Raw genomic sequence first — 21,660 nt, forward strand, 5'->3', positions numbered from 1 at the left:
TACAATGAAGTATGAAAAAAGATCATCTTTAAATGAATCCAACTATGACTGATTAAAAAGCAGGGATCAGTTAGTTTGTGTCATCTATTTCCAGTAAGAACAAATACTCCTCATGCATGCATATTAAAGCTACACTCTACACCAGCCCACTACATAATTTACTGTGTTACAGCCGGCGGCCTCGCAGACAGACAGTGGAGACCCGTGTTGCCAGGCTGTTGTGTTTGATCTGGATGACTGTGTTGAAACCTCTTAATGCCAGTTTATATAAAATATTCATCTTAATTTTGCAGGCCATGAATCATCAAGGTGTTTCTGGCCCTCCGCCCCCGCTCCTGTCCTGTGGCGGAGCAGACAGCTGTTTGAAATTAGACACCAGATTGTGTTACTTAAACCGCTAGCAGGAGCAACGCTGATCGCTCCCTAACCCGGCGAGCAATCTGTTAGCGTGTTGAATCGTGGGAATGTGATCATGAGTTTGCTGTTGTTGTATTTAAAGCCTGGCCTCCCTCCCAAACTGCTTTAAAATACAGTCTATGTTTGAATCGTACAGTGATGCTACTCTTTTACACTGGATATAAAAAACTCCCTAAATTATAAAACTGACACATTTTATAGGAGGTGGTTTAACAGCAGATTTGTGAAAAATGCACAGTCAGTATACCTAATGACACTTTGTTGCTTCATCTAATGAGTAAGATGATTCTGCAGCCATGCTAGCCTGCACTCAGGCACAGCTGTGCTTACTGATAAACACAAACATCAGCATGCTAACACACTCACAGTCACTGATGGGCAGCAGGTGTTAGGCTTTCTATATAAGCCATCTAATTTAGCATGCTAGTGTAACCCCGGTGTAATGTCCTCTCTGCAACAGACCACTCAGAGCTGGTGATTACTTCAGTTTATTCCATACATAGGATACCTGCATTGCAATGGACACATACAATGAACACGTGAGCTGCGTTTCTCAACAGATCCTCACGCGGTATCTAAATCTCCTTTACAATCCAATAATCAACAACACAACAATGATCGTATAGTGGTAACAATGTGAAACATTAAACATAAACAAACTGGTGTACAAAACTCACATACCTGCATTGCAATGGACACATACAATGAACACGTGAGCTGCGTTCTGTTGGAGAGATAGCACCACGCTCACGTTAGCCTATTAGCTCAAATTAGCTATTGACGAACACATTAATAAATCATATAACACAAATAGCGAATCACACAAAAACATGTTGCTGTGAGCATTAAACGACTAACATTAAACTAAACAAACACAACAGAACGTTATTGTCCTAATAAAATAATAACATACATTTTGTCCACAGACATAATACAATAGCACCTTACTCTCAACAGATCCTCACGCGGTATGAGAACCTCCCACAATCCATTGCGGTAACAAAGCTACAGCAATGCAGGCACACGTTTGTAACACCAGATGGCGTAATTCTCCAATTTAACCTGGATTTTACACCAACCTTTATAACTCTGTTACATACACCCCCCTAAAATTCTGCTAAATTGGGCAAAACACAGAAAACAACAAAACACACAGGAGATACAAAATACAAGCCGTGTAGAAATTTGAGCATAACCTCGTTGAAGTCAGTTTGAAACTGTCCACTTGGAACAAGTCAGCAAGAGATTGGCCAAACCCCTTAATAACATAGACACAAAAGATGCCGTGTACACCTCTTATAAAATAAACATTACTCTTCTACATCTTGAAATTACTGAGGAACACTGTAAGACAGTGTAAATACTGGTTAAAAAAAACTAAAACTAAAACATATATATATATATATCTATAATCACTATCAGGAGTCTAACCAAAGAATATGTCTCTCATAATAGAAAACACAGAACCACTTGTTGACACCGAGTCATCAACAATCTGCTCATTCACTTCACAAATGAGTCTAGCTGGAAGCTTTATAGGTCTACCTGCCCTAGTGCAAAGTGGAAGAGGCTGTTCACTAACTACATGGCCCTGTGTGAGTGCACCTAGTTGTGTATCTGTTGCCATGTCAGGGGAGGGCACACAATGAGCGCTTTCTGCTGAGGGCTGTAAAGATGCATCTTGGGACACCTCACATTCAACAGTGGAGGGCAACTGTGCAACACGTACGGAAGAGTCTGAGGGATTCAAAACCTCACACACAACATGTGAGATCAAAGACTCTTCTGCTTCTGAAGATGCTGTGCTCACAACCACAACTGAAGAACAATCATCCCCATCATTTGCATCATCCATCATTTGCATCATCCATCTGCAGGAGCCAGTTAACTGTCTTCGTCTCACTGTTCTGTACAGCAAGAGAAACCACTGGGTCACTTTGTCCACTTCCAGCAACAGAAGAGCAGCTTGACTCAAGATCTTCATCGCCTCCCACGGGGAGAAAACTCACAGGAAGCAGGAGATTCCTGTGAACAACTTTCTCCTTTGACGTCACAGGATCTCTAATGCAGTACACATTGATTCCTGGCTTCACAGATATCACTTCATAAACTGTGGAAACCCATCTGTCTGCAATCTTTCTTTTCCCTCTCTCACCACGATTTGCAAGCAAGACTCTGTCACCAATAGTGAGAGGTGACCCTTTTGCTTTGCGGTTGTAGTTCTTTGCCTGACGTGCCTGTTCAGTCCGACTGTTCTGCCGGGCAATGTGAGCAGCTTCAGCCAGGTCACGTTTCAAGCGGGAAACAAACTCACAATGGCCAACAACAGCACTGCGAGAGAGGGCATGCTGGAACACAACATCAACTGGCAGACGTGGGGTCCTCCCAAACATGAGAAAGAAAGGTGCAAAGCCTGTTGTTTCATGCTCAGTGCAATTGTAGCAGAATGTCAGCATTTGGAGCATTTGTGGCCACCTGACCTTGGAATGTGGAGGCAGGGCCCTTATCATGCTCCCAAGTGTTCTGTTGTACCGCTCGACAACTCCATTCCCCATAGGATGGTAAGGGGTGGTGTGTGACTTCTGGACGCCAGCCACCTCCATGAGCTCTTTAATGAGTTGACTCTCAAAATTGGCTCCTTGATCTGAATGGATGCGTTTGGGGAAACCATATATGCAGAAAAAGTCAATCCAAAGTCGACGAGCGACCTGCTTAGCTGACTGATTTTTACACGGGAATGCATGAGACATTTTAGTAAAATGATCTGTGACTACCAAAACATCCACACACTTTTTGTCAGTCTGTTCAGCAGTCCAGAAATCAATACAGACTAGTTCCATCGGTTCAGAGGTGCAAATGCTTTCAAGAGGAGCACGGTCGTTAGGCTCAGGTGTTTTTCCAACCACACATCGGAAGCAATTTCTCACATGATTGATGATGTCACGTTCCATCCCTGTCCAAAAGAATCTCTGCCTGACAAGAGAAAGCGTGCGGGCCTGTCCCTGATGACCAGCCGAGTCATGTATGCCATTGAGGACTTGGGCCTTAAGGGAGTCTGGAACCACAATTTGGTGGATCGTCGTGTTCATTTGTCTGTCTTTCTTTACCTTGCACAAAATGCCATCCTTGACGGAGAGTTTGGGCAAGTGTCTTAGCAGTTTTGTCACTCCGCGAGACTCAGCAGCACGCTCACGTCTTGTGGGTCTCCTGCGGCGCTGGATGTAATAGAGAGCCCTGCCTATGACATCATCCTGCTCTTGGAGATTAACAAGTTCACTCTTCGGTAGAGAGGAAGTCTGGTCGACACCAGCGACCTGAAAAACAGCTGGTCCTGTTCCTCTCACTTGGCCGACACCTCCAGTGTCGTGTGCATCCAACACTGCTGAGACGTCATGTGATGACAGGGACCCCTGAGAAGGAGGCTGGGTGATGACGGCGACTTCCTCGGACTGATCAACAACCACCTGGCAGTTATTAGTACACCTAAATGCATCTTGCACTGTTCTATCCACCATCCCAGACATGTGGTTCATTAAAAACGCATAAGGTTCAGTCACAAGACGGTGGCTCATGCACGACTGGACAAATGGCTCTCTACTTAATGCATCAGCGACCACATTCTTTGGACCAGGGATATAGTTCAGGTCAAAACTGTATGCTGCGAGCTTTGAAACCCACCTCTGCTCACAAGCATCCAACCTAGGCTTAGTCAAGATGTATGTCAATGGATTATTTACCGTCCAGACTGTGAAGCGTTGGCCTTTTAGCCAATGGCTAAATTTGTCACAAACTGCCCATTTAAGAGCGAGAAACTCAAGTCGATGTGCTGGATAGTTCAGCTGAGAGTTGGAAAGTGTCTTGCTAGCAAATGCTACAGGTCTGGCCATCTTTCCATCAGGAGGCAACTGTGAAAGGACGGCCCCTATGCCATCAAAGGAGGCATCAACTGCAAGAATGAATGGAGCGCTAAAATCTGGATGTGCTAAAGTGACACTGTGCACCAGCTCATACTTCAATGTTCCAAATGCTTCTTTGCACTCATCATTCCAGTCTGTTGGAGAGAGTCTGACATAGCCTTTTTAAACTTTGGTTTGTGGCCTCTCCCTCTTTTGTGTGGTGTGGCAGGCTCAGCCACAAGGTTGAACAGCGGCTTAGCTTTGGCAGAACATCCCTCAATGAAATGGTGGTAATAGAGAACCATCCCTAAGAAAGACCGGATCTTCTTAGCACACGGTGTTTGCCCATCTTGCTCCATCAAGTCAGCTTCCTGCATATCATTTATAGCCTCCACTTTACTCGGGTCGGTCTTAACACCATCCTCACAAATAATGTGTCCCAGAAACTTGACTGACCTGCGTAGAAAGTAGCACTTCTTAGGGGAGAGCTTTAAGTTGTTGGCTGCAAGACGAGAGAAAACCATCTGTAGACGCTCAAGTGCAACCTGTTCAGATGGAGCATAGACCATGAGATCATCCATGTAGCATAGCAGACTTGTGAAGTTCTCATCCCCAAAGATGGACATCATCATTCGCATGAAAGTGGCAGGGCTGTTCGTCAAGCCCTGGGGCATCCTGTCGTATTCATGAAGACCGAATGGGGAGGAGAACGCTGTATATTTTCTGTCATCTTTATGCAGTCCGACATTGTAGAACCCTGACGTGAGGTCCATTGTGGAAAAGAACACATTTCCACCAAGCGCAGCAAGGGCATCTGTCTGATGGGGCAATGGATGTGCATCTTTTACTGTTCTTGCGTTCAACCACCTGAAGTCATTGCAAAGGCGAAGTTCACCATTTAGTTTGACAACGAGGACAAGGGGTGATGAGTATTCACTCTGAGATTTGCGAATGATTCCTAATTCCTCCATGTCATTCAGAGCAGTCCGTAGCTTGTCATAGTGGCATGGCGGAACCCGCCTGTATGGAAGTCTGAAGGGCTTGTCATCATCAACCAGGTGTATTCTGTGCACAAAATCCACTGCCTCGCCACAGTCCATTTTGTGCTTCGAAAATGTTGATTCATACTGCTCAATGATTTTCATCAGCTTATCTTTCCACTCGAGAGAGACTTCACAAGATGAGAGGTCCAAATCCTGAAAACCCATGTCACTCAACACGCGGGACATCTCCTCCTCTGACCTTGGCTCAGGTGACGGGCTTTGTGTGTACTGTGCACTGGATTGGATGCAAACTGGATCTGGTAAATCCTGCACTGAAAGACAGGGGGACACATCAGCAACCTTTGCATTTTTTTTAAGGGTGAGTGGCTTTTCAGTGGGGTTTACAATTTTGACAGGAACCCAGCCATTTCCCCATAAGGACGTGACAACCCTCCCTCTCAATGATGACTGTACTCCCTACTGCAGAGACATCAGACTCAGGTAATTTCGCCCACACCAAACTTTCAGACATTAGCTGCAGAGTTACACATCTTTTCAGTTTTGCCGTGCCAATTTTGTTAGTTACTGCTCCACCTTTGCATTCATCTGAGGAGGACAGCAGAGACATCAACTTGGGCAAACTATCACTCTGAAAACTTGTCACAGGAGATGTGATATTTTGGCAACTTAATTTTTTTCATCTGCAAAATGAGCCACTTGATAGCATTGCTGCCGAGAATCATTTCATCAGTCTGGCCTGGCACAACTAGAACAGGAATTATTACCTTATAGCCATAAACTGATGCAGTAAGATCATACATGGCAGATGGAGTAACAAGGTGACCACCACAACCAACTATGACAAAGTCTTCGGCTGATTTCCTTTCCATGTTAGGGACAGATTGTGAAAGTCTTATGTCAGCTGCCTCACTAATTGTGCATGCCATAGATCCACTGTCCACTAATGCTTTGAGAGCTTGTCCATTATTGGTGGTCACAGCTGTGTGGAATAGACTATCAGTCTCTGGGAGTCTTTGCAGCCTTTGTACAATCAGTGTCTTATTTGATGGCACCATGCTGCTGTAGGTGTCATACAATGTTTCACAATCATCAATGTCTTTCATATCCAAGGTGGGAGGCTCACTCACATAATCTGCACTGTCCTCCCTCTTGTGCAGATCATTCAGTTTCCCTGCTGGTTGTAGTGAGGAGGACGTCTCCCCTCTGGGCACTCACGTCTTGTGTGGCCAGGTAAGTGACACTGGAAGCAAAGTTTGTTCTCTCGACAGTGTATGAAAGCAGAGTGAGAGCTGTCATTACATATAGAACAAGGCATGTCCATAAAGCCCTCAATCTTTGGTGGCTTGTTGCTAGTATATTGCCTCCTATTAGCTTGAGCATACCCAGGGGCCTGAAGCAACACCTTCTCCAGCATGCCAATCAACCTCTCGAAAGCGGGGGTGTCCTGGCTCACAGCTTGTGCCTATTTGGGAATGTCTGACACTAAAGCAGCATTAGTGTTCACCTCAGCTACATTCATGTTTATCCTGCCTCTCTCTGTGGAAGACCTCAGTCCTTTCTCTAAATGGTATTCATCTAACACTTCCTGAACTTCTCGTGCTGACCATTTATCAATTGTCTTGGACCTAAATGTAAGAGCTAAATCTCTGCTGGGGCAGTGTCTGATGAACATACGTGTGACTTCAATACTGGGATTATCAAACACCTTACCCTGTTCCCTAAGACAACTGTCAGCCACATCGACAGCTCTGTTTAGTCTGAGCCAGTACTCATATGGGTCCTCTTGTTCTTTTGGTAGAGTGGAATAAAAGTCAGCTAAGGGCACAGAAGAGCAATAGCTGGAGCTGAAATGTTTGCGGAGGAGTCCATAGATGGCCTGTGGGTTCTCTTGGACATCAATTCCACTATTTCTTATCCCAAACTTCACAACATCCTTTGCTCTGCCCCTCAGATGAATCAGAATTTCTTCAGCTTGATGCTCTGGCTGGATACTGCTTTTCCTGATGTAATTTCTCATCAAATCCTCCCATTCATCAACAGGCAGTGTGTCTGAACTCTCTCCTCTGAACACAGGTGGGTCTTTAACTCCTCTCTGAGTGACTAGCTGGACTTGGGAGAGATCCAGTGTTTGGCTGGGGAGTGTGTCTTTTTTAATGCATGTTTCTTCATGACTTGTGTGCGCAGCAGCTGTAGTGTTAATGCGTGACATAATGCTATCAGCTAGCTGCTGGCCTATCTGCTGCACAATAGTGCTCATTTGGTCAGCTAGTCTCACATCATCAGGAGGGTTGGGGAATGATGAGCTAAAGCACTGTGGTGTAGATAACTCTACTGTAGGCTGGATGGAAGGTGTCATCACATCTCCATTTCTGATAGGACTGTGCACTGAATCCCCATCAAAAGCTTTCCTATCCCCCACCTTAAAGTCACCTAGTGAAAATGGAACAGGTGTGCTACATAGCCCTCTACCCCTACCAACATTGAAAGGAGTCATTTCAAAGGTATTACATCTACTGGAACTCATGTTTTATCGATAGTAAACCAAAATAAAATGACAAGTTCAAAAGAATAAGGCTTATATCAACAAAATAAACCTGAGAGTCCAACACAATGAAGGAATTGAAGCTCCAAAACGTTGCAGCGGCGAGAAGACATCCACTCTGGTCCGGCGTAGTCAAGAACGGGTCAGGGCACCAATGTAACCCCGGTGTAATGTCCTCTCAGCAACAGACCACTCAGAGCTGGTGATTACTTCAGTTTATTCCATACATAGGATACCTGCATTGCAATGGACACATACAATGAACACGTGAGCTGCGTTTCTCAACAGATCCTCACGCGGTATCTAAATCTCCTTTACAATCCAATAATCAACAACACAACAATGATCGTATAGTGGTAACAATGTGAAACATTAAACATAAACAAACTGGTGTACAAAACTCACATACCTGCATTGCAATGGACACATACAATGAACACGTGAGCTGCGTTCTGTTGGAGAGATAGCACCACGCTCACGTTAGCCTATTAGCTCAAATTAGCTATTGACGAACACATTAATAAATCATATAACACAAATAGTGAATCACACAAAAACATGTTGCTGTGAGCATTAAACGACTAACATTAAACTAAACAAACACAACAGAACGTTATTGTCCTAATAAAATAATAACATACATTTTGTCCACAGACATAATACAATAGCACCTTACTCTCAACAGATCCTCACGCGGTATGAGAACCTCCCACAATCCATTGCGGTAACAAAGCCCCCCCCGCGAGCAAATCGCGAGCATCTAACAGCCTCCCCCCTGTTGACAATTCAGATTTCCCGGGAAATGTAAGTGTCGTGGTGGGCCCGCCCTGGTAAATCAAATGCCCGCCCAGAGATGTATGTCTGCCGCCGGGTCTGTCTCCGGCACGGGAAAAAAAAAATTGTTAACAGTCAGATGTTAAAGGTGTAGGTAAGTTTGAGAAACCGGCTCGAGATACACTTTTTGTTATATTCCATGGAATGCTCTTAACATCCCGATAGCAATGAATATCTTAAGTGCTTTGACAAAAAATCCATTAAAATATGTCATCTGTGGAAGCCGTAGTACTTTAAAAAGCACGACCTCCCTGCCTGTCAGCCTTCCATCTGTACACAAACTTATCTCGTGCCCTCATTGGTCATGTGCACGTTCGTGTGTGTTGGAGGAGGGGCTCTGTAAGGAAGTAGCAGATTTCTTCCGGCTGTGTATTTTCAAATTCTAGCGCACTCGAGCTGGTTTCTCCAAAATTACCTACCCCACCTTTAACAGAAAGATGTCGACAGCCGTTAGCAGTTAGCCGTTAGCCGCTAGCTGGCCGCCATGGGTAGCTGCTAGCCGTCGTTCGCCCCTCGTGGTCAGCCACTAGTCGTCGTCAGCGAGTGCAGCCGGGACGTGCAGCCGCATGCCCCGAAGAAACCAGCCCACGAGGTAGCAATCAGTTTGCTGGTCGACCCAGCAGGTCGTGCATCGTCCCCCTGTTGGATGGAAGGCTGATGCGGGAACGGCGAGCAACGACCCCAGGGTTGCAGTCGGATAGTTTAAAAATCAGCTCCTAAGTTCGAACCCTATCTCCTATTCCTTGACCTCTGAGTGAAACGTCACGGGGTTAAGGGATAGGAGAATTCAAAAGGACTGCAGTACTTTAGAGAATCCGAATGCACTTTCACTATCCGACGTGTTTATGATGCGCCAGCGGACGTCATTTTGTGCGTCTGCTGCTGTGGGGAAACTATTGAAACTACAGTTCTCATTCATAACACTCCGTTCGATGTCTCACTATGGGATGCGCCTCATCGCGGAGCAAACAGAAGCATCAATCTCATTACGCCAATCCTGATTGGCTGGTGATCTTGACGTCAACGTCAGGGGAAATCACCCCCTATAAGTAGCCTGCGCCACGACGCATGCGTCATTCAAACACCTCTTCTCGCTTCAGAGCACATCTCTAATAGTAGCCGGGCTAGCTTAACAGTCCACAGACTGAACCAAAGCTAATTTTCGGTCGACGGGCGTTAGCCGGCTACCCTATTCTCTCACAGAGGAGTATTATAGTCAACCTCGCCGTTCTTCCTCTGGAGTTAAGGTAAGGTTTTTGACTTTCAAGTTAGCAACACACCCGTTGCTAGCTTGTGTTTTTCCCCTCACTGCTGACACCACGGTAGCGAGGACGCTTTTTTCTTCTCTCTTCTCACGGAGGAGAAAAGGATTACAGGAATATTACCACACCAGGTAATATCCTTTGAGAAAAAAGACCCACACTGTCCTTTTCCCCCCGGATTAAAGACAGATTGGTAACACTTTTTTCTCGACGTACCTGTTACGAGCGGGCCCTCTCCACGCCTCACGGCGAACGAGATGGACGCCTCTCTCCCTCACACCAGAGGAGTCAGGAATTCGGAGGCTCGGCGCTGCGGCTGCGGGTTGAAAGTGTCAGGCACAGACTCACACCAGATCTGTTCGTCCTGCCTCGGGCTGGAACACGCCCAGGAGGCCATTGACAACCCCGGCTCGTGCGGGCATTGTGCCCGCTTCACTATGAAGAGCCTCCACCGAAGGTTAGCACAACAAGCTAGCCTGTCGGGACGGGACTCCCTCATGTCCACTGATCTGCCGACCGGCAATCAAGACACGGGGGCGTCCGCCGCAGAGATGGAGCCCCTCACTGGGTCGGTCTGGGGCTCATCGACAGCGGCATCCGCAGAACCGGAATCCCGCGCCATATCAGGCCGAGATCCGGTGGTGGCAAGAGACGCAAGGGAACGGGGCCCCACGCTATACCAAGCTGGGGCTCCCGGCTGGACCTCACCATGGTTTCACCCGCGGAAGATGTCCTAGAGTTAGACTACATGGAGGACGAAGAGGATACCTCTGAGTTCCTCCTGTCTGACTCGGATGAGCAGGAAGACGACATCTTCATGTCATCGGCTCAGGCTGCAAAGCCGGGAGCGATGGCTGCTCTCCCGGGCGATAGCACACCAGCTTCGCCCTGTCTAAGCATGGACCTGCAGGCCGTGTGTCAGCGCGCCGCGTCCAGGCTAGACATCCCGTGGCCCGAAATGGCCAAGGAGACCTCCAGGTCCCGTTACGAGGGGAAACTTTTTTCCCAAACAACGAGGACAAAGAGGCAACTCCTTCCGGTCTTCCCGGAGATGTTGGATGAGGTGTCGGTCTCGTGGAGAGACCGGCCCTTTAGCAACATGGCCCCAATCCAGGGTGCCTACTCCCTTGACTGTGACGGTATGGAGAGGCTCGGCCTGCTCCGCATACCGCCTATGGAACCGCTGGTGGCAGCCCACCTCCTACCGAGGATGGGCCAGCCACCAAGCAGGAACCCCACGCTGCCAGCAAAAACGGACCGATTCCAGTCGACCATGACTGAACGGGCCTACAGAGCCGTAGCATTGTCCGCCAGGGCTCTGAACGTTTCCTCGATGCTAACCGCATACCAAGCGGAGCTCTGTGAGGTCAATGTCAGAGAGAGTCAACCCATATTCTGGAGAGAGAGGTTCTCTCTCTCCTAGAAAGAAGGGTTTTATCTATAATGCCAGGGGAGGTTGCGTTGTCTCCAGTCACACACACTGGCACACAAACTGATCCCTTGGAGCGGCAGACGTCTCCTCTCTCTGAGAACGACACAGGTACCGGGAGTTATGCACCTAGGGACATAATTACTGTCCAGAGGTGCACCACTCTATGCAGACTGGACTCCTCATCCAAGGATCGTGAGTCCGCTGTGGGTGCGTTACGGCGGAGCCGCGTTAAGTCTGTTCGCAAGAGGAGAAAATGCTCAATGACAGCTGCTCTCTTTAATGCACGATTTAAACGCACTGTTAGGCGGGGACGCACTCGTACACGATTGACCTCCGGGTCCTCTGTACACGTTCCCACCCCTGGCTCTGTTACCCCCAACTCTGGCCAGAGTGAAGGAGCAACGCCACACACTTACTATGATGTTTCCACCCTAGCCCGCAATATATACGGGCTGGCGGGGATATATCAGCTGTTGTGCGGGCAGTCATGGCAGCCCCCACCACGCAGGGACAGATTGTCTCAGGCGGGGGGGGCGATCCATACCCACGCCCAGAGCGCAGGGCACTATGGGCCTGACCCGTGAGTGGTACAATCTGAATACAGTGGGACTCCCTCAGAAGGTGATAAACACTATTCAGAGTGCGAGAGCTTCCTCCACCAGGTCTCTTTACGACTGTAAGTGGAGGGTGTTTGAGGAGTGGTGCCTTCAAGAAGGACACATCTCTTTTCAATGTCCTGTCGGGGTGATTTTATCATTTCTACAGGACTTGATCGAAAAACACAGAGCTTTCTCCACGATCAAGGTATACCTGGCTGCTATTGCTGCATGCCATGTGGGCTTTGAGGGTAAGATGGCTAGCCAACATCCTTTGGTTTGCCGTTTTATGAAGGGAACTCGCAGGCTCCTCCCTGTCTCCAGGTCGCTGGTGCCCTTATGGGACCTGGCAGTGGTTTTAAATGGGCTCAAAATGACCCCATTTGAACCCCTGGAAGGAGCTGACATGAAACATCTGTCACTCAAGACAGTGCTGTTACTGGCCCTGGCATCCGCCAAGCGGGTCAGCAATATCCATGCACTGTCTGTACATCCCTCATGCACTCAGTTCGCCCCAGGGCAAACGAGAGTGTTGTTGAAACCCAACCCTGCCTTTACACCAAAGGTGGTTGGTTTGTGTACCCCAATTGACATTGAGGCATTTCCTCCGCAGCTGGTTTCCTCCGGGGAGCAGCAGCAGGATCTGTTGTGTCCAGTCCGGGCTTTACACACATATATGGACAGATCAAAAGAGCTTCGTCTTAATGACCAACTCTTCGTGTCCTGGGCTAAACCTCACAAGGGTAAGTCTGTTACTAAGCAACGACTATCCCACTGGATCGTGGAGGCGATTGCTTTGGCCTATACGAGTCAGAATCTGCAAGCACCTTCGGGTCTGCGGGCTCACTCGACTCGGGGCCTGGCTACATCCTGGGCTTTGTTCAAGGGTGTTTCCATCCAAGACATCTGTGCAGCGGCAAGCTGGTCTTCGCCGCTCACTTTTGTCCGCTTTTACAGGCTAGACGTCTCCGCTCCAAGCGTGGCCTGAGCAGTGCTGGGCACCTTGTTGAGTCGGGACTCCACCTGTTAAATTCTGGTTGATCGGTGATCTTCGAGATAAGCTCGTCTGGCAATACGGGAGCTACAATATCCCATAGTGAGACATCGAACGGAGTGTTATGAATGAGAACTATAGGTTACTTACGTAACCCCAGACCTCAGAGTAACATGAAGTGAGATGTCTCACCAGACGGCCCTCCTTGCTATGGTGAAGCGAGAAGAGGTGCTTATTTTGAATAACGCATGCGTCGTGGCGCAGGCTACTTATAGGGGGTGATTTCCCCTGACGTTGACGTCAAGATCACCAGCCAATCAGGATTGGCGTAATGAGATTGATGCTTCTGTTTTCTCCGCGATGAGGCACATCCCATAGTGAGACATCTCACTTCATGTTACTCTGAGTACTGGGGTTACGTAAGTAACCTATAGTTTTCTATACAGCGGACTACAACATGGATGTAGACTCTGCACTGTGCTCTAATGCTGTTGTTTTATGCTTTATGAACGTGGACAACAGAGAAACATATTCTTCATGACCAAAGTTGGAATTGAAATAAAAAATGAAAGTGAAACTTATGCTCGTCACCCTCTCCCTCCGGTCCACATTAATACAAATGATCCCAATACGTATGATTGTATGAACTATGAAAAGATCTTAAAATAAATACAAATGTATTTATTATAAACGTTAGTCCTTAACATCTATCACTGTGTATATCACTATTCAAACATCTTTTAAAAGTTGAACAAACCCCACAGAGCTCAGTAAACACTGTGAAATGTTGACTTTATTTGATCATTTCAGTAACGTTCATATTTCTCTCTTTATTATAATACTGATGAACGTTCAAAACAAAGCACTTTGGCAACTTACCACCTATGTTTTAAAAAGCTTAATAAGCACCGTAACTTTCATGATATCATTTCTCCGTCATAATCGTTTTTTTCCGTGAACGGCCGACTGTTGAGTGACAGCAAATGCTGCGGCTGCAAGGCATTGTGGGGCAGCATTTTCGCTTCTCCTGTCGCTTAGGGAGGTCCAGTGGTTCCTAAGCTAAAGGAGGTTATAAAGGAAGTTTGAAACCTCCTTTCCTATTATTCTCATCATTCTAGAGAATTCGAACGGCACTTATCATGGCTGCCACTGAGGGACTTCCGGGTCATTTCACTCCTTTAGGAAGGTTCCTAAGCTAAATGGACTATTCGACTTCAGCCCTGAAGAGAGCTTCGAAGCATTCGTCTTTCCCGCTTCTGGCTGTTCGCTCCTCCTCTCTGGGAGCTGTAGTGACGTAGGGGACTTCCCCCCTCGTTCGTGTCCGATATCGCGTTAAACAGAGGATTTCGACATTTTATATTCATTGCTTACTTCCACATGCCTTTTCTCCTCCTTATCTCTTTCATAACTTTATATGTAATACATGTTAACGGCGTCAATAGCCACTTTAATGATACTAATGGGCAGTAGTCCCGGATGACGGATTTTCAGAATAAAAGCTTGGTATTGAGAACTTCCGGGTTTTTCCAGAATAAAATAGCATTTAAACTGACGGTATGTTTAAGGTACATTATGCCATAAAACATTGATTTTAATTTCTAACAGTCCCTCCTTACACACCTAAAAGGTGTGTATAATACTGAAATCAATGAGTTCTTCATCTGAACTCTGCATAGTACATAACTCATATTAAAAACATACAATCAAAATGGAATGGTTCAATAGCCTCAACTTTACAAAAATACAAAAAATACTTTGACTGTGCTTAAACATAAAAGTTTTCCCTTGTGCATAACTTCTAGTGTTAACATTCAATATCATTCTTCAAAATGGCAGCAATGGCTTGGTATTAGAACATTTCTTCCTCCCTCCTTTCACAGAAACCTTTCCCATACCACGCTCAGTGTTAAGGCACTTGTTTTTACAAAGTGAAAAGAAACAAACCATTTTAAAATAGCAATGATTTATAAAACATGAGATCTACCATATTAGAATAGTGAAAAAATAATAAAGAATAAATAAACTATCTTGGAATAAATGGATTCACTCCATTTTAGCATTTTAGTTTGCTCACTTCTTCACATGATTTCATAATTTAAATTATCACATCAGCTGGACATTCATTGAACAATCTCATCAATATCTGTATATGGGTCGTCTTGTTCTGCTAGCATTTGTAACCGTCTCCACATGAGAAATGTACCCTCCCTCCTTTCATACCATTTAAGGTATGAAAGTAATATGTTCTCTAGAAGAGGCCGTTGTGATCAATCGGTACGTTAGGACATGGAAATGCAACATCTAGGCCTCCCCTGGGCCCCCTATGCTATCCTTGTGCACTGTGGAGCCTAAACTCTCCCTGGGACTGGTCTCTTAGCCCTACTGGCTTTGGGGGGTTTCGCCATATTGATTAACTGCATAAAAAACATCACTGGCTGTGCTAGTGCACAGGTGCTAGTGCACAGGTCCCAGTCCAATCCTGTGGCAAGACTGAGTACAAGGTTTTAGTTCCATGATACCACCAAACATCTACTCTGGGGTACGGCATTCTAGACAGTCATTTCTGGGAGAAGATTTTGGTCAGTTACAACAGTTGTAGAGTTTCATCACTTGAAAGTTCCCACTTCAGTAGCTTTGGGTGATCTGTTCTAATGATGTGATAAAATCCCTGAAATGGTGTGAAAACCAGTGGAATATCACCAACGCATTATACTAATTTATCTTCAATTCTGGTCTACTTGAAGAACCATGCTAACCCCTTTAACAGTGTGTGGAACCTTGGGTGCCCGAGCATGTGATAATTACTCCCTCCTTTAACAAGGACTTTAAAAACAGAAGTGGTTTCTTTAATGGTTTGTAGTTCAATTCAGGAATGTTCACTCATGGCAGATATGTTTCTCCTTTTAAATAACGTCTCTAAATGTCAGGTCATCACTGATTAATGGATGAGCATTAGGAGGTGGTGGCACTTGTCTTTTAAAACTCATACTCTGGTGCTGTGCGCTCCCTCTGAAGGGGCAAGTAAGATTTAAAACATCTGCAGGGTGGGTTGAGCGACCCCTTCTCCCTGAACGATATTTGTTGTTGAAAATATGCACCATTAAAATGAGTGATCCAAGGCCCCGCATGCATTACTCCCAATTATACTAGTTTTTCAAAATTAAAATTTGCAATCGCTCTTTGCCTAGTGTCTTTTTAAAACTCTACATCTGGTTCGACAAACAAATGTTGTTTCCACCTTAACAGTTCTCCTATGGTAATAACCATGCTACAATGGAGACATCAATACTCTAGATTGGAATACTTTCTTTGGCTTGGTTCTAGCTCCACCTTTAACATTTTCCATTCAAATAAAGATTTGTCTGCTTTCTATATTGTAACAAATTAAATCTTCCCCAAATTCTCACATGAATAAGAATCTCTGTAAGAATAATTTGTTTATATGATGAAAAGATTGAATAATATGTTCTACCCTCAGTGTGTTTTTAGGATTATTTTCTAATAAGTGTGTTTATGTGTAAACTCACTCACTCCCGTGTTCCTTCTCTCCCCCTCTGGTCGTCAAGCCACGACCCCCTCACGTTCTGCTGGCCCGTGCCAACTCCTCCGTCCTGTCCTCTCCTCTGTCCTGCCTTCTCCTTAGTCCATCCGCTCTTGGATCCTCCCGCTGTAACTCTTTTCAGTGGCTCAACTGCTTTGCTCCTCCTTTTCAGTCTCTACGCTGTTGCATGGAGGGCGTATTCCGCTCTCATGTCCCACACTCTGCTCTTGTGCCAAATCTCGTGGCTCAGTTTGGTCCTGATTGAGGGACCGATGAGAGTTTGCCTCTTTGTCAGCATGCTGGTTTGGTTCTGGATGCCTCAGGTGGAGCTGGTTCTGGATGCCTCAGGTTGTTGTTGGTTCAGCTCGGGTTCTCTGTCTGTTCGATGGAGGAGGAGTCTCCTGCGGTGAGGTCTGAAGATGGGATCGTAGCAGTCTGACAGGCAGAGAGAGAGAGAGAGATCTCGGGACGCATTACCAATAGCTAATTCCAACACACTGAGGAAAAATATATCCAATCCTTTCTACTCAATTTTCATAATCTTACTATCTGTCTTAGATGTTAAATGTCATCTAAGCCCAATTAATGTCTACTAATGGTTGTGCCATATCCCTAAACATTGTTTCCACCCACTGTAACATGGCTACTCCAAATAACTCTTTCAGGAAACCATTTTCTTCTATAAATTAAAAATACCTACATGTTTCAAGCACCACATATTTCACACACTATAAAAGAACGTCCCCATATTTTCTCCATTACTTTAAATCTCACTGTTATTTAGAAGATAAGTACGTTTTGTGACTGGACATATCTGCAATGTCGCCACAATCTGCAGCTGGGGAGTTTGTAAGTACAAAGCTGTACTTGTGGGCTAGTAGCCAGTTTCTACTGTAATCATTTTCAATAATTGTGCTCAGGTCACCGGTCGGTTGTCCATAAACTTAACAGGGAGTGGTTCTGGTACAGACTAAAACATGGATCCAGTGTATTTGGAGATTCCCCTAATCTGTAAATCCCCATCACTTACATATCCCGATCACTTAAACCCATCTCATCATTTGATACAAGAACTGCATATATGGGGGGTGAATCATCTTGATTGTAACCACCTCACCTTTGGGACCGAGTATTTCTAACTCCTCCTCTTGTGGCTCAGCTGATCTTTTGGCTCTGGGGATAAGTGAAACTCTCTGAAACACAGCTGGAGTTTTGTTAGTGATGTGGGCATTCTCTATGAGTGAACTAATGGATCCATGTCTTACTTATTGTACTCCCCATCCAACCAAAAAGGTGCCAAGTGTAATGAGCACAATCAACAATGCTATTCTAACTCTTATCCCTAGGGGACCCCACAATTGGTTTGGCTTTGTTCTTGACATCATCTCTATTCTCTCCATGGTTGTGTCAGTTACAGAATTTAAATAATGAGTACCATAATAACGTATACGAAAATTGGACTCTTTTTCAGATGTAAAACAAAAAAAATAGGTTTTCACTTTAGTGTACAATCTATAAAAATCTATAGACAATTCGTCTTTTGAGCTGTTTTTATCTTTATCTTTATCTTATTTTTATTTATTGTTTTGTTCCAGCTCTGCCAAATCAGTCCTAACTCCCAATAATGTTCTGGAAGTTGTCGGTGAAGGGGGACAATGTGTGAGGTGGTGTCAATTTGCTCCTTTTTCTTTACCTTTAAACCGGAGCTCGTGTGAAGTTCATTACAACTTTTCACTGTTCCGTCCATCGGGATCAGCTCACTGTCTTTTGTGAACTTTCACCCTCACCCAATCACCTGGCCGAACAGGAGTCTCTTCTGGAGTCTCGTCTGGTATCTCTGTAGCTTTCCCAGCCTGTGTAGACAAAACTTGGATAATATTACTCAGAGTTTTGACATATTCATCACTTCTATTCGTCTAATATCTAAAACTGGAATACTCCCTCCTTGGAGGAGGCCCAAGCTTCAGCATACCTTTTGTCGTTATGTGACCTATTATTAAATACATGTTATTATTCATTAACTACAACGTCACTGAAATCAACATATCTGTATAATCATGACACTCCCTCCTTTGAGCATAACATGCTCAATCAATATTGCAATGATTACCCTATTCTGCACAGGACATGTAAAACCCATAACGTTGCACAAAATAAATATAACTTCTCCGTGTAGCCATAAGGTGTATAAAATATATCATATGATGTATGGCTTTCTGATGGTATACAAACATATTCACTAAAATCTGCCATTAGCACAAAAATGTGTTTACTTGTTTCAGGAATGGCTTTTGTCCTGGTATTATGCATCATTGTTGCTGCGAAAAACAATACCCCTGGTGTCGCTAATGCGTCTCAATAATTCTAGGATTAGAGGATTGTTTGATACTGCTGAACAAACATATGATAAAATAATATTTCTCCAAACTAGAGGGAAAATATGAACTATTCTCACAGAGGGTGACATGCATGGAGGGCTGGTGCCCCTCACTCAAAATGAGATATTGCCTTACGCACTACATTATAAATCAGTAAAGTCACTCAAGAATAAATAAATAAAAACTGATTCTTGAAACTGTTGTAAAAACCCTACAACTTCTTCATCCAAACTCTCAATCAGTGTTATGTTATTTAGTTTGCAGCTCATTGCCTTAAAACAGATACTTCTAACCGATAACATTTTGTTTATGAGAATAATGCAATCTGACTCCAAAAATCACATACTTTTTTACTAAAAAACTACACTTCCACTAACACAGCTCCGGTCTTCTGACGGGGTCCATCTATGTACTGGCTGGAGAATGTTGGGCCAGTCTCTGTCGCTCTGTCACTGTTCTCCCGCCAACAGTCACTCTCTAGTTCTTCTGGGTTCTTGTTGACTTCTTCACTGGTTTGAGACAAGCGACCCTATCGGACACCTCCCTTTGTAGCCAGACTTCACCACAGCAGAATCGAGTTTCTGTTTTTAGGTCTCAACAGCTCCACGTCTGGTATATCCCCGCCCCTTGAACTGCAGTCGGTGTAAACAGAAGGACTTGGTAAGGATCCTCCGTCATGGGCGAGTGCTAGGTTTCCGTCTTCATATTTTGGGTGGAAACCTGTCGTCTTGACCTCACTAGCTGTGTGGACACAATAGTTTTCTGTGTAGGGGAACAACATCACTCGTAATCTCTTTCCTTCTCATAGTTACAAAAATAGTCTGCTAAATGTTCTATGTTTTATGCTTTATGTGTAAATGCAATATGCTACTCACTATCTTGTTTTACATTAAACCTCTCCCTTCTGTGGTGACAGATATGGCTCAATGTAGCTGGATTTCAAAATACCCTTGTGCTGAAGATGCATCACCTGGTGGTCTGGCCCTCTGAGCTTCCTCATTGTTGTGGTTGATACCAGGGTGTCAGTGGCATTTGGGTCATGGTTGGCACCCCTGTTCGTCTTTGACATCTCTGGGACCCCCTGCCTCCGTCGTCATCATGGAAACCTCCCCGGGGTATCTGCATGGAGGGCCGTTGTTTGGTGCAATGTTCTGCGGACACTCTCTGGACCAATGTGTCAGCTGACCACATTTGTAGCAGCCTTCATCTGTTCTTCGTCTTGATCTTGGCTCTCCTCCTCTGCCACTTTGTCTTCCTCGGAATTTTGTATTCTGCATCTGAATCTCTGGAAGTTTCCCCTCCCTTCTCCTTGTCTTGTTCCTACAAGCTACGGTGTCTTTTGTTTTTTCTGCTATGTCTTCCCTCACTGGCAGGTCTGCTACTCGGACCTCATTTATGCTGTGTGCCAATAGGCTGGCATATTCCAGATGGAGTATCAGACTTGTAACTCTTATAAATCTTTCTTCAGCTTCCCTCCATATAGTTAGCTTTTGTAGGCATTGTTCATGCTCATAGTCGAGCACTGCTCTTCTATGGGCTTTGGTTGGTCCAGGTTGATCATCTGCTGGAATCAGTCCTCTTGTTTGCCACCGTTCCAACAGTTTCTCTATTTGGTTCCATGTCTTCTGTCTTTTAATTGAAAAGGTTAAAGCATCTGATCTGATTTTTACCTTTTCCTTAATATCTGCAGTTGAGCCTGACTCTGCTTCTGGTCTCAACTTAGTTTCTTTCGGTGACATGCTCTCTTCCTATTCGAATGAATATTATTAAGTTAGCAAACATTGAAACACTAATCATCTGACTAGCACCTTCGTTCCTGATAAATAATATCCTATGTCACCCGAACTTAACTTTAAATCTGAGTGTTTTTTGTAAAAGTTTTTTTTTTTTTTATGAGAAAGTTTTTTTTTTTGTATAAAATATTAATAAAGTAAATTAAAAGATACAAATTATGCAAATTGTTTAAATCTGAAATGTTGAACAAAAATTGTAGAGTGTATCGTTTTGACTTTGAGATATGCTAATCTAAATCCTGTGTACAGTCAATCAATTGGTGTTTGAATATTCTACAGTGTAGTTTGAAAGTCTATTATGTAAAGTTTCTTATAATTAGAAACCACTTTGTAATTCTATCCTGGCGATTCGCGCATGTGTTCATTCATAACACTTCTGTATTACCAACAGAGTGCGCGGTTGTAATTTCCAGCTCAATCCACTAGGGATAGCTGTTGCAAAACTGACATCTTTTTAACAAGAAGTAGATTATTTCCTTAAAAATGGGAAGAAAATTTGAATATGGTTAAACAAACAGCCCACAACCGCCAACACACATTTGCAAACAAGAATATTCAAATGAAAAACGCCAATACACACTTGTAAACAAGAATATCTCAAATAAACCGAAGCAGAAATACTTCCAAAACCAGACTCCTACAAATACCAAACTTCCCACGGTAAGATAACCTGTCTATTTTATAGTTCCAACTCTGCCAAGAGATATGATTTGTCCTTCTCAATATGGAGTGCCTAGCATCATGTGAGTGTGACTGAGTGTGTAAAAACAAACAGAGTACTTTCAATTAGCATTTCACGAAATGGCGACTTCCGTGTGTCTTATTTTCAGCATGAGGGCAAAACAAGATGGCAACTGATTTTCCAACCTTTAACCTGAAGAACAAAGGGATTTGATAACACACCTCGTGTCTCTCACAGGGGTGGTTTAAATAATGGCGGGGCAATCTTGTCAAGAAAATTCAACACAAAA

Source organism: Pseudochaenichthys georgianus, chromosome 5 (genome assembly GCF_902827115.2).
Source record: "Pseudochaenichthys georgianus chromosome 5, fPseGeo1.2, whole genome shotgun sequence".
Classification (NCBI taxonomy): Eukaryota; Metazoa; Chordata; class Actinopteri; order Perciformes; family Channichthyidae; genus Pseudochaenichthys; species Pseudochaenichthys georgianus.